Genomic DNA, 11,261 nt, shown 5'->3' with positions numbered 1-11,261 from the left:
AAGCACTAACAGGAGGCTTTAAAATTTTCATTCTAGTGTCCTTCGTTTGGGAGAAAAATGCAAAGGTACAATACAGCTTTTCCTTGCCAATATATCTCTTTTGCAAAGAGATAGGCATTGGAAAATTCAGGGCTATAACGTGTAGATGAAGCACTAACAGGAGGCTTTAAAATTTTCATTCTAGTGTCTTTCGTTTGGGAGAAAAATGCAAAGGTACAAGACAGCTTTTCCTTGCCAATATCTCTCTTTTGCAAAGAGCTGCGCATTGGAAAATTCAGGGCTATGTCGTGTAGATGATGGCCTAACAGGAGGCTTTAAAATGTTCTTTCTAGTGTCCTTCGTTTGGGAGAAAAATGCAATGGTACAAGACAGCTTTTCCTTGCCAATATCTCTCTTTTGCAAAGAGCTGTGCATTGGAAAATTCAGGGCTATGTCGGTGTAGATGATGGCCTAACAGGAGGCTTTAAAATTTTCTTTCTAGTGTCCTTCGTTTGGGAGAAAAATGCAATGGTACAAGACAGCTTTTCCTTGCCAATATCTCTTTTGCAAAGAGCTACTCATTGGAAAATTCAGGGCTATGTCGTGTAGATGATGGCCTAACAGGAGGCTTTAAAATTTTCTTTCTAGTGACCTTCGTTTGGGAGAAAAATGCAAAGGTACAAGACAGCTTTTCCTTGCCAATATCTCTCTTTTGCAAAGAGCTGCGCATTGGAAAATTCAGGGCTATGTCGTGTAGATGATGGCCTAACAGGAGGCTTTAAAATTTTCTTTCTAGTGACCTTCGTTTGGGAGAAAAATGCAAAGGTACAAGACAGCTTTTCCTTGCCAATATCTCTCTTTTGCAAAGAGCTACGCATTGGAAAATTCAGGGCTATGTCGTGTAGATGATGGCCTAACAGGAGGCTTTAAAATTTTCTTTCTAGTGTCCTTCGTTTGGGAGAAAAATGCAAAGGTACAAGACAGCTTTTCCTTGCCAATATCTCTATTTTGCAAAGAGCTACGCATTGGAAAATTCAGGGCTATGTCGTGTAGATGATGGCCTAACAGGAGGCTTTAAAATTTTCTTTCTAGTGACCTTCGTTTGGGAGAAAAATGCAAAGGTACAAGACAGCTTTTCCTTGCCAATATCTCTCTTTTGCAAAGAGCTGCGCATTGGAAAATTCAGGGCTATGTCGTGTAGATGATGGCCTAACAGGAGGCTTTAAAATGTTCTTTCTAGTGTCCTTCGTTTGGGAGAAAAATGCAATGGTACAAGACAGCTTTTCCTTGCCAATATCTCTCTTTTGCAAAGAGCTGCGCATTGGAAAATTCAGGGCTATGTCGTGTAGATGATGGCCTAACAGGAGGCTTTAAAATTTTCTTTCTAGTGTCCTTCGTTTGGGAGAAAAATGCAAAGGTACAAGACAGCTTTTCCTTGCCAATATCTCTCTTTTGCAAAGAGCTACGCATTGGAAAATTCAGGGCTATGTCGTGTAGATGATGGCCTAACAGGAGGCTTTAAAATTTTCTTTCTAGTGTCCTTCGTTTGGGAGAAAAATGCAATGGTACAAGACAGCTTTTCCTTGCCAATATCTCTCTTTTGCAAAGAGCTGCGCATTGGAAAATTCAGGGCTATGTCGTGTAGATGATGGCCTAACAGGAGGCTTTAAAATTTTCTTTCTAGTGTCCTTCGTTTGGGAGAAAAATGCAAAGGTACAAGACAGCTTTTCCTTGCCAATATCTCTCTTTTGCAAAGAGCTGCGCATTGGAAAATTCAGGGCTATGTCGTGTAGATGATGGCCTAACAGGAGGCTTTAAAATGTTCTTTCTAGTGTCCTTCGTTTGGGAGAAAACTGCAATGGTACATGACAGCTTTTCCTTGCCAATATCTCTCTTTTGCAAAGAGCTGCGCATTGGAAAATGCAGGGCTATGTCGTGTAGATGATGGCCTAACAGGAGGCTTTAAAATTTTCTTTCTAGTGTCCTTCGTTTGGGAGAAAAATGCAAAGGTACAAGACAGCTTTTCCTTGCGAATATCTCTCTTTTGCAAAGAGCTACTCATTGGAAAATTCAGGGCTATGTCGTGTAGATGATGGCCTAACAGGAGGCTTTAAAATTTTCTTTCTAGTGACCTTCGTTTGGGAGAAAAATGCAAAGGTACAAGACAGCTTTTCCTTGCCAATATCTCTCTTTTGCAAAGAGCTGCGCATTGGAAAATTCAGGGCTATGTCGTGTAGATGATGGCCTAACAGGAGGCTTTAAAATTTTCTTTCTAGTGTCCTTCGTTTGGGAGAAAAATGCAATGGTACAAGACAGCTTTTCCTTGCCAATATCTCTCTTTTGCAAAGAGCTGCGCATTGGAAAATTCAGGGCTATGTCGTGTAGATGATGGCCTAACAGGAGGCTTTAAAATTTTCTTTCTAGTGTCCTTCGTTTGGGAGAAAAATGCAAAGGTACAAGACAGCTTTTCCTTGCCAATATCTCTCTTTTGCAAAGAGCTACTCATTGGAAAATTCAGGGCTATGTCGTGTAGATGACGGCCTAACAGGAGGCTTTAAAATTTTCTTTCTAGTGACCTTCGTTTGGGAGAAAAATGCAAAGGTACAAGACAGCTTTTCCTTGCCAATATCTCTCTTTTGCAAAGAGCTGCGCATTGGAAAATTCAGGGCTATGTCGTGTAGATGATGGCCTAACAGGAGGCTTTAAAATTTTCTTTCTAGTGTCCTTCATTTGGGAGAAAAATGCAATGGTACAAGACAGCTTTTCCTTGCCAATATCTCTCTTTTGCAAAGAGCTGCGCATTGGAAAATTCAGGGCTATGTCGTGTAGATTATGGCCTAACAGGAGGCTTTAAAATTTTCTTTCTAGTGACCTTCGTTTGGGAGAAAAATGTAAAGGTACAAGACAGCTTTTCCTTGCCAATATCTCTCTTTTGCAAAGAGCTGCGCATTGGAAAATTCAGGGCTATGTCGTGTAGATGATGGCCTAACAGGAGGCTTTAAAATTTTCATTCTAGTGTCTTTCGTTTGGGAGAAAAATGCAAAAGTACAATGCTGCTTTTCCTTGCCGATATCTCTCTTTTGCAAAGAGATAGGCATTGGAAAATGCAGGGCTATAACGTGTAGATGAAGCACTAACAGGAGGCTTTAAAATTTTCATTCTAGTGTCCTTCGTTTGGGAGAAAAATGCAAAGGTACAAGACAGCTTTTCCTTGCCAATATCTCTCTTTTGCAAAGAGCTACTCATTGGAAAATTCAGGGCTATGTCGTGTAGATGACGGCCTAACAGGAGGCTTTAAAATTTTCTTTCTAGTGACCTTCGTTTGGGAGAAAAATGCAAAGGTACAAGACAGCTTTTCCTTGCCAATATCTCTCTTTTGCAAAGAGCTGCGCATTGGAAAATTCAGGGCTATGTCGTGTAGATGATGGCCTAACAGGAGGCTTTAAAATTTTCTTTCTAGTGTCCTTCATTTGGGAGAAAAATGCAATGGTACAAGACAGCTTTTCCTTGCCAATATCTCTCTTTTGCAAAGAGCTGCGCATTGGAAAATTCAGGGCTATGTCGTGTAGATGATGGCCTAACAGGAGGCTTTAAAATTTTCTTTCTAGTGTCCTTCATTTGGGAGAAAAATGCAATGGTACAATACAGCTTTTCCTTGCCAATATCTCTCTTTTGCAAAGAGCTACGGATTGGAAAATTCAGGGCTATGTCGTGTAGATGATGGCCTAACAGGAGGCTTTAAAATTTTCTTTCTAGTGTCCTTCGTTTGGGAGAAAAATGCAAAGGTACAAGACAGCTTTTCCTTGCCAATATCTCTCTTTTGCAAAGAGCTACGCATTGGAAAATTCAGGGCTATGTCGTGTAGATGATGGCCTAACAGGAGGCTTTAAAATTTTCTTTCTAGTGTCCTTCGTTTGGGAGAAAAATGCAATGGTACAAGACAGCTTTTCCTTGCCAATATCTCTCTTTTGCAAAGAGCTGCGCATTGGAAAATTCAGGGCTATGTCGTGTAGATGATGGCCTAACAGGAGGCTTTAAAATTTTCTTTCTAGTGTCCTTCGTTTGGGAGAAAAATGCAAAGGTACAAGACAGCTTTTCCTTGCCAATATCTCTCTTTTGCAAAGAGCTACGCATTGGAAAATTCAGGGCTATGTCGTGTAGATGATGGCCTAACAGGAGGCTTTAAAATTTTCTTTCTAGTGTCCTTCGTTTGGGAGAAAAATGCAAAGGTACAAGACAGCTTTTCCTTGCCGATATCTCTCTTTTGCAAAGAGATAGGCATTGGAAAATTCTGGGCTATAACGTGTAGATGAAGCACTAACAGGAGGCTTTAAAATTTTCATTCTAGTGTCCTTCTTTTGGGAGAAAAATGCAAAGGTACAATACAGCTTTTCCTTGCCGATATCTCTCTTTTGCAAAGAGATAGGCATTGGAAAATTCAGGGCTATAACGTGTAGATGAAGCACTAATAGGAGGCTTTAAAATTTTCATTCTAGTGTCCTTCGTTTGGGAGAAAAATGCAAAGGTACAATACAGCTTTTCCTTGCCGATATCTCTCTTTTGCAAAGAGCTAGGCATTGGAAAATTCAGGGCATTAACGTGTAGATGAAGCACTAACAGTAGGCTTTAAAATTTTCATTCTAGTGTCTTTCGTTTGGGAGAAAAATGCACAGGTACAATGCTGCTTTTCCTTGCCGATATCTCTCTTTTGCAAAGAGATAGGCATTGGAAAATGCAGGGCTATAACGTGTAGATGAAGCACTAACAAGAGGCTTTAAAATTTTCATTCTAGTGTCTTTCGTTTGGGAGAAAAATGCAAAGGTACAATACAGCATTTCCTTGCCGATAGCTCTCTTTTGCAAAGAGATAGGCATTGGAAAATTCAGGGCTATAACGTGTAGATGAAGCACTAACAGGAGGCTTTAAAGTTTTCATTCTAGTGTCTTTCGTTTGGGAGAAAAATGCAAAGGTACAATACAGCTTTTCCTTGCCGATATCTCTCTTTTGCAAAGAGATAGGCATTGGTAAATTCAGGGCTATAACGTGTAGATGAAGCACTAATAGGAGGCTTTAAAATTTTCATTCTAGTGTCTTTCGTTTGGGAGAAAAATGCAAAGGTACAATACAGCTTTTCCTTGCCGATATCTCTCTTTTGCAAAGAGATAGGCATTGGAAAATTCAGGGCTATAACGTGTAGATGAAGCACTAACAGGAGGCTTTAAAATTTTCATTCTAGTGTCCTTCGTTTGGGAGAAAACTGCAAAGGTACAATACAGCTTTTCCTTGCCGATATCTCTCTTTTGCAAAGAGATAGGCATTGGTAAATTCAGGGCTATAACGTGTAGATGAAGCACTAATAGGAGGCTTTAAAATTTTCATTCTAGTGTCCTTCGTTTGGGAGAAAAATGCAAAGGTACAATACAGCTTTTCCTTGCCAATATCTCTCTTTTGCAAAGAGATAGGCATTGGAAAATTCAGGGCTATAACGTGTAGATGAAGCACTAACAGGAGGCTTTAAAATTTTCATTCTAGTGTATTTCGTTTGGGAGAAAAATGCAAAGGTACAATACCGCTTTTCCTTGCCGATATCTCTCTTTTGCAAAGAGCTAGGCATTGGAAAATTCAGGTCTATAACGTGTAGATGAAGCACTAATAGGAGGCTTTAAAATGTTCAATCTAGTGTCCTTCGTTTGGGAGAAAAATGCAAAGGTGCAAGACAGCTTTTCCTTGCCAATATCTCTCTTTTGCAAAGAGCTAGGCATTGGAAAATTCAGGGCTATAACGTGTAGATGAAGCACTAACAGGAGGCTTTAAAATTTTCATTCTAGTGTCTTTCGTTTGGGAGAAAAATGCAAAAGTACAATGCTGCTTTTCCTTGCCAATATCTCTCTTTTGCAAAGAGATAAGCATTGGAAAATTCAGGGCTATAACGTGTAGATGAAGCACTAACAGGAGGCTTTAAAATTTTCATTCTAGTGTCTTTCGTTTGGGAGAAAAATGCAAAGGTACAATACAGCATTTCCTTGCCGATATCTCTCTTTTGCAAAGAGATAGGCATTGGAAAATTCAGGGCTATAACGTGTAGATGAAGCACTAACAGGAGGCTTTAAAATTTTCATTCTAGTGTCTTTCGTTTGGGAGAAAAATGCAAAGGTACAATACAGCTTTTCCTTGCCGATATCTCTCTTTTGCAAAGAGATAGGCATTGGTAAATTCAGGGCTATAACGTGTAGATGAAGCACTAATAGGAGGCTTTAAAATTTTCATTCTAGTGTCTTTCGTTTGGGAGAAAAATGCAAAGGTACAATACAGCTTTTCCTTGCCGATATCTCTCTTTTGCAAAGAGATAGGCATTGGAAAATTCAGGGCTATAACGTGTAGATGAAGCACTAACAGGAGGCTTTAAAATTTTCATTCTAGTGTCCTTCGTTTGGGAGAAAACTGCAAAGGTACAATACAGCTTTTCCTTGCCGATATCTCTCTTTTGCAAAGAGATAGGCATTGGTAAATTCAGGGCTATAACGTGTAGATGAAGCACTAATAGGAGGCTTTAAAATTTTCATTCTAGTGTCCTTCGTTTGGGAGAAAAATGCAAAGGTACAATACAGCTTTTCCTTGCCGATATCTCTCTTTTGCAAAGAGATAGGCATTGGAAAATTCAGGGCTATAACGTGTAGATGAAGCACTAACAGGAGGCTTTAAAATTTTCATTCTAGTGTATTTCGTTTGGGAGAAAAATGCAAAGGTACAATACCGCTTTTCCTTGCCGATATCTCTCTTTTGCAAAGAGCTAGGCATTGGAAAATTCAGGGCTATAACGTGTAGATGAAGCACTAATAGGAGGCTTTAAAATGTTCAATCTAGTGTCCTTCGTTTGGGAGAAAAATGCAAAGGTACAATACAGCTTTTCCTTGCCAATATCTCTCTTTTGCAAAGAGCTAGGCATTGGAAAATTCAGGGCTATAACGTGTAGATGAAGCACTAACAGGAGGCTTTAAAATTTTCATTCTAGTGTCTTTCGTTTGGGAGAAAAATGCAAAAGTACAATGCTGCTTTTCCTTGCCAATATCTCTCTTTTGCAAAGAGATAAGCATTGGAAAATTCAGGGCTATAACGTGTAGATGAAGCACTAACAGGAGGCTTTAAAATTTTCATTCTAGTGTCTTTCGTTTGGGAGAAAAATGCAAAGGTACAATACAGCTTTTCCTTGCCAATATCTCTCTTTTGCAAAGAGCTAGGCATTGGAAAATGCAGGGCTATAACGTGTAGATGAAGCACTAACAGGAGGCTTTACAATTTTCATTCTAGTGTCTTTCGTTTGGGAGAAAAATGCAAAGGTACAATGCTGCTTTTCCTTGCCGATATCTCTCTTTTGCAAAGAGATTGGCATTGGAAAATGCAGGGCTATAACGTGTAGATGAAGCACTAACAGGAGGCTTTAAAATTTTCATTCTAGTGTCTTTCGTTTGGGAGAAAAATGCAAAGGTACAATACAGCTTTTCCTTGCCGATATCTCTCTTTTGCAAAGAGATAGGCATTGGAAAATTCAGGGCTATAACGTGTAGATGAAGCACTAACAGGAGGCTTTAAAATTTTCATTCTAGTGTCTTTCGTTTGGGAGAAAAATGCAAAGGTACAATACAGCTTTTCCTTGCCGATATCTCTCTTTTGCAAAGAGATAGGCATTGGAAAATTCAGGGCTATAACGTGTAGATGAAGCACTAACAGGGGGCTTTAAAATTTTCATTCTAGTGTCCTTCGTTTGGGAGAAAACTGCAAAGGTACAATACAGCTTTTCCTTGCCGATAGCTCTCTTTTGCAAAGAGATAGGCATTGAAAAATTCAGGGCTATAACGTGTAGATGAAGCACTAATAGGAGGCTTTAAAATTTTCATTCTAGTGTCCTTCGTTTGGGAGAAAAATGCAAAGGTACAATACAGCAGGGCCGGCTCGAGGCATGTTCGACTCGAGCGGCCGCGCAGGGCGCCACCCTTAATGGGCGCCGTGCGCTGGCGCCGCCATGTCGGAGCCTGGAGCCGGCCCTGATCTCCCCTGCTGTCCTCCGAGTCCCGGCTGGCACTGTGCGCTATGCGGCGCCGGCGTCTGATGTCAGACACCGGCGCTGCACAGACAGCGGGCGCGCACAGCAGCACTCACCCTCCCTCGGCAGCACAGCAGCACTCACCCTCCCTCGGCCTCGGCACAGCAGGTACTGGGGGCACATGTGGCACTGTGGGGGGCATTTATCTGGCACTGTGGGGGCACTGGGGGGCATTCATTTATCTGGCACTGTGGGGGGGGGGGGGACATTTATCTGTGCACTGTGAGGGGGCATGTACTGTATCTGGCACTGTGGGGGCATGTATGTATCTGGCACTGTGGGGGCATTTCTGTATCTGGCACTGGGGGGGTATATCTGCACTGTGGGGGCACTTATTTATCTGGCACTGGGGGCATTTATTTATCTGGCACTGGGGGCAATTATTTATCTGGCACTGTGGGGGCATTTATTTATCTGGCACTGGGGGGGCATATCGGCACTGTGGGGGTATTTATGTATCTGGCAGTGCCAGCTACACGCGACATGCTCCCCAGCAGTGCCAGCTACACGCGACATGCTCCCCAGCAGTGCCAGCTACACGCGACATGCTCCCCAGCAGTGCCAGCTACACGTGACATGCCCCCCCCAGCAGTGCCAGCTACACGTGACATGCCCCCCAGCAGTGCCAGCTACATAAATGGCCACACAGTGCCAGATATGCACCCACAGTGCCATATATAAAAATGCCCCCACAGTGCCAGATATGCCCCCAAAGGGCCAGATACATAAATGCCCCCAGTGCCAGATACATAAATGCCCACACATTGCCAGATGCATAAATGCCCCCAGTGCCAGATGCATAAGTGCCCACACAGTGCCAGATGCATTATTGCCCCTCACAGTGTCAGATACATTAATGCCCCCAGTGCCAGATATGCCCCCACAGTGCCAGATACATTAATGCCCCCAGTGCCAGATATGTCCCCACAGTACCAGATAAATAAATGCCCCCCACAGTGCCAGATAAATAAATGCCCCCACAGTGCCAGATAAATAAATGCCCCCAGTGCCAGATAAATAAGTGCCCCCACAGTGCAGATATACCCCCACAGTGCCAGATACATAAATACCCCCACAGTGCCGATATGCCCTCCCAGTGCCAGATACAGAAATGCCCCCACAGTGCCAGATACATACATGCCCCCACAGTGCAGATACATAAATGCCCCCACAGCGCAGATACATAAATGCCCCCACAGCGCAGATATGCCCCCACAGTGCCAGAAATGCCCCCACAGTGCCAGATATATGCCCCCACAGTGCCAGATAAATAAATGCCCCCAGTGCCAGATAAATAAGTGCCCCCACAGTGCCAGATAAATAAATGCCCCCAGTGCCAGATAAATGAATGCCCCCCAGTGCCAGATAAATAAGTGCCCCCACAGTGCAGCACTGAAGATAGAGCAGAATTGAGGACACGTCAACAATTTCTGCCGAAGGTGGTTCATCTTTCCACATGGTGCCTTTGGCCACTGACACCTTCGTTGAGTCAAAGTCTCTGGCTGTGGTCAGAACTTTGAAAATTTATGTCACCAGAACGGTTCAGATTAGGAAAACAGAGGCTCTGTTTGTCCTGTATGCTCCCAACAGGATTGGGTGTCCTGCTTCCATGTAGACCATTATGCGCTGGATCTGTGGTAAGATTCAGCATGCTCATTCCATGGCAGGATTGCCGTTACTGAATTAGGTGAAGACCCATTCTACTAGAAAGGTGGGTTCATCCTGGGCAGCTGGTCGGGGAGTCTCGGCATTGCAACTTTGCCGAGCAGCTATTAAGTAAACACTTTTGCTAAGTTTTACAAGTTTGATACCTTGGCTGATGATAACCTCAAGTTGGGTCATTCGACTGCAGAGTCGTACGCACTCTCCCACCCGTTCAAGAGCTTTGGTATAACCCCATGGTTCTTAATGTGACCCCAGCATCCTCTAGGTCGTATGAGAAAATAGGATTTTAATACCTACCGGTAAATCCTTTTCTCTTAGTCCGTAGAGGTCCATACTGTCCATACCGTCCCAGTCCATACTGTGTCTGCAGTTATTACTTGTGGTTATACACATGTTATTTTATGGTTCTGGTCAGCTTTTTGCTGCAATTGTTCATGCCGTTGGCTTGTGTTCTGTTGAATGCCACGTTCTGCGGCATGCTTAAGGTGTGAGCTGGTAAGATGCTCACCTTAGTTTAACAATAAATCCTTTCCTCGAAATGTCCGTCTCCCTGGGCACAGTTCCTATAACTGGAGTCTGGAGGAGGGGCATAGAGGGAGGAGCCAGTTCACACCCTTTGAAAGTCTTAAAGTGCCCATGTCTCTTGCGGATCCCGTCTATACCCCATGGTTCTTAATGTGACCCCAGCATCCTCTACGGACTAAGAGAAAAGGATGCCCTTGCGCACTATCCTGACTTCTCCTCCCGTCTGCTTACTTTGTGCCTTCCAACGCACAATGCGAACTACAGGTGGTGCTGCAGGGCCCACACCCTTTTACTTGCCTTACAGAACAGCTCTGGAGCTGTTACAGTGCCCAGCTGCTGCAAGAAATCAGCTTGAATGCTTCAGGGGATGGGGCATGGCCAACATGAGCCCCACACCAAAGGAGGGTGGGGGTGTTTAATGCGAACTAGGGGTCATCCAAGCACCGCAAAAGGCCGCCATGCCCTGCATGCCCCTTTTCTCTTTTCATATGCAGATGAGGGTTCCAGCCAACTTTGGCCCACATCTTGGATGACATCACCGTATGCAAATCCGTCTTCTGCAGACCTTCCCCCAGGAATGCTTGTACTAGTTGTTGCATATGGTTTGATATTTGATGGTGCTTCAATATTAGGCAGCCTTCCACCCTCCCATGTTCATCTGAACAGATGTGGTCTCCCTGCAGTTGTTGTCCCCAGACGAGAGTTCCCTTGTGCGTCCTCAGTTGAATCTCCTTAACTTGACGGGGGAGGGGCTGCCCGAGCAGCCACCCTCCCCAGCCCTATCCCAACTCATACTTATTTTGCATATGAGATCTCTTGATCATGAAGATTGTTCTCACAGGGTGAGGTTCATCCATTATATTTTAAAATAGGAAGGTACAAATTACATATTTGAATTGCATCTATGTGCTGGATTCAAATGTCCCCCCCCCCTTCCTTTCTCAATTGTGCCCGTCAGCAGCTATTCTAAGGTTGCTGCCAATGGGTGTGA

This window comes from Pseudophryne corroboree, unplaced genomic scaffold (assembly GCF_028390025.1).
Source record: "Pseudophryne corroboree isolate aPseCor3 unplaced genomic scaffold, aPseCor3.hap2 scaffold_526, whole genome shotgun sequence".
Lineage (NCBI taxonomy): Eukaryota > Metazoa > Chordata > Amphibia > Anura > Myobatrachidae > Pseudophryne > Pseudophryne corroboree.
This window is presented reverse-complemented; position numbering follows the sequence as displayed.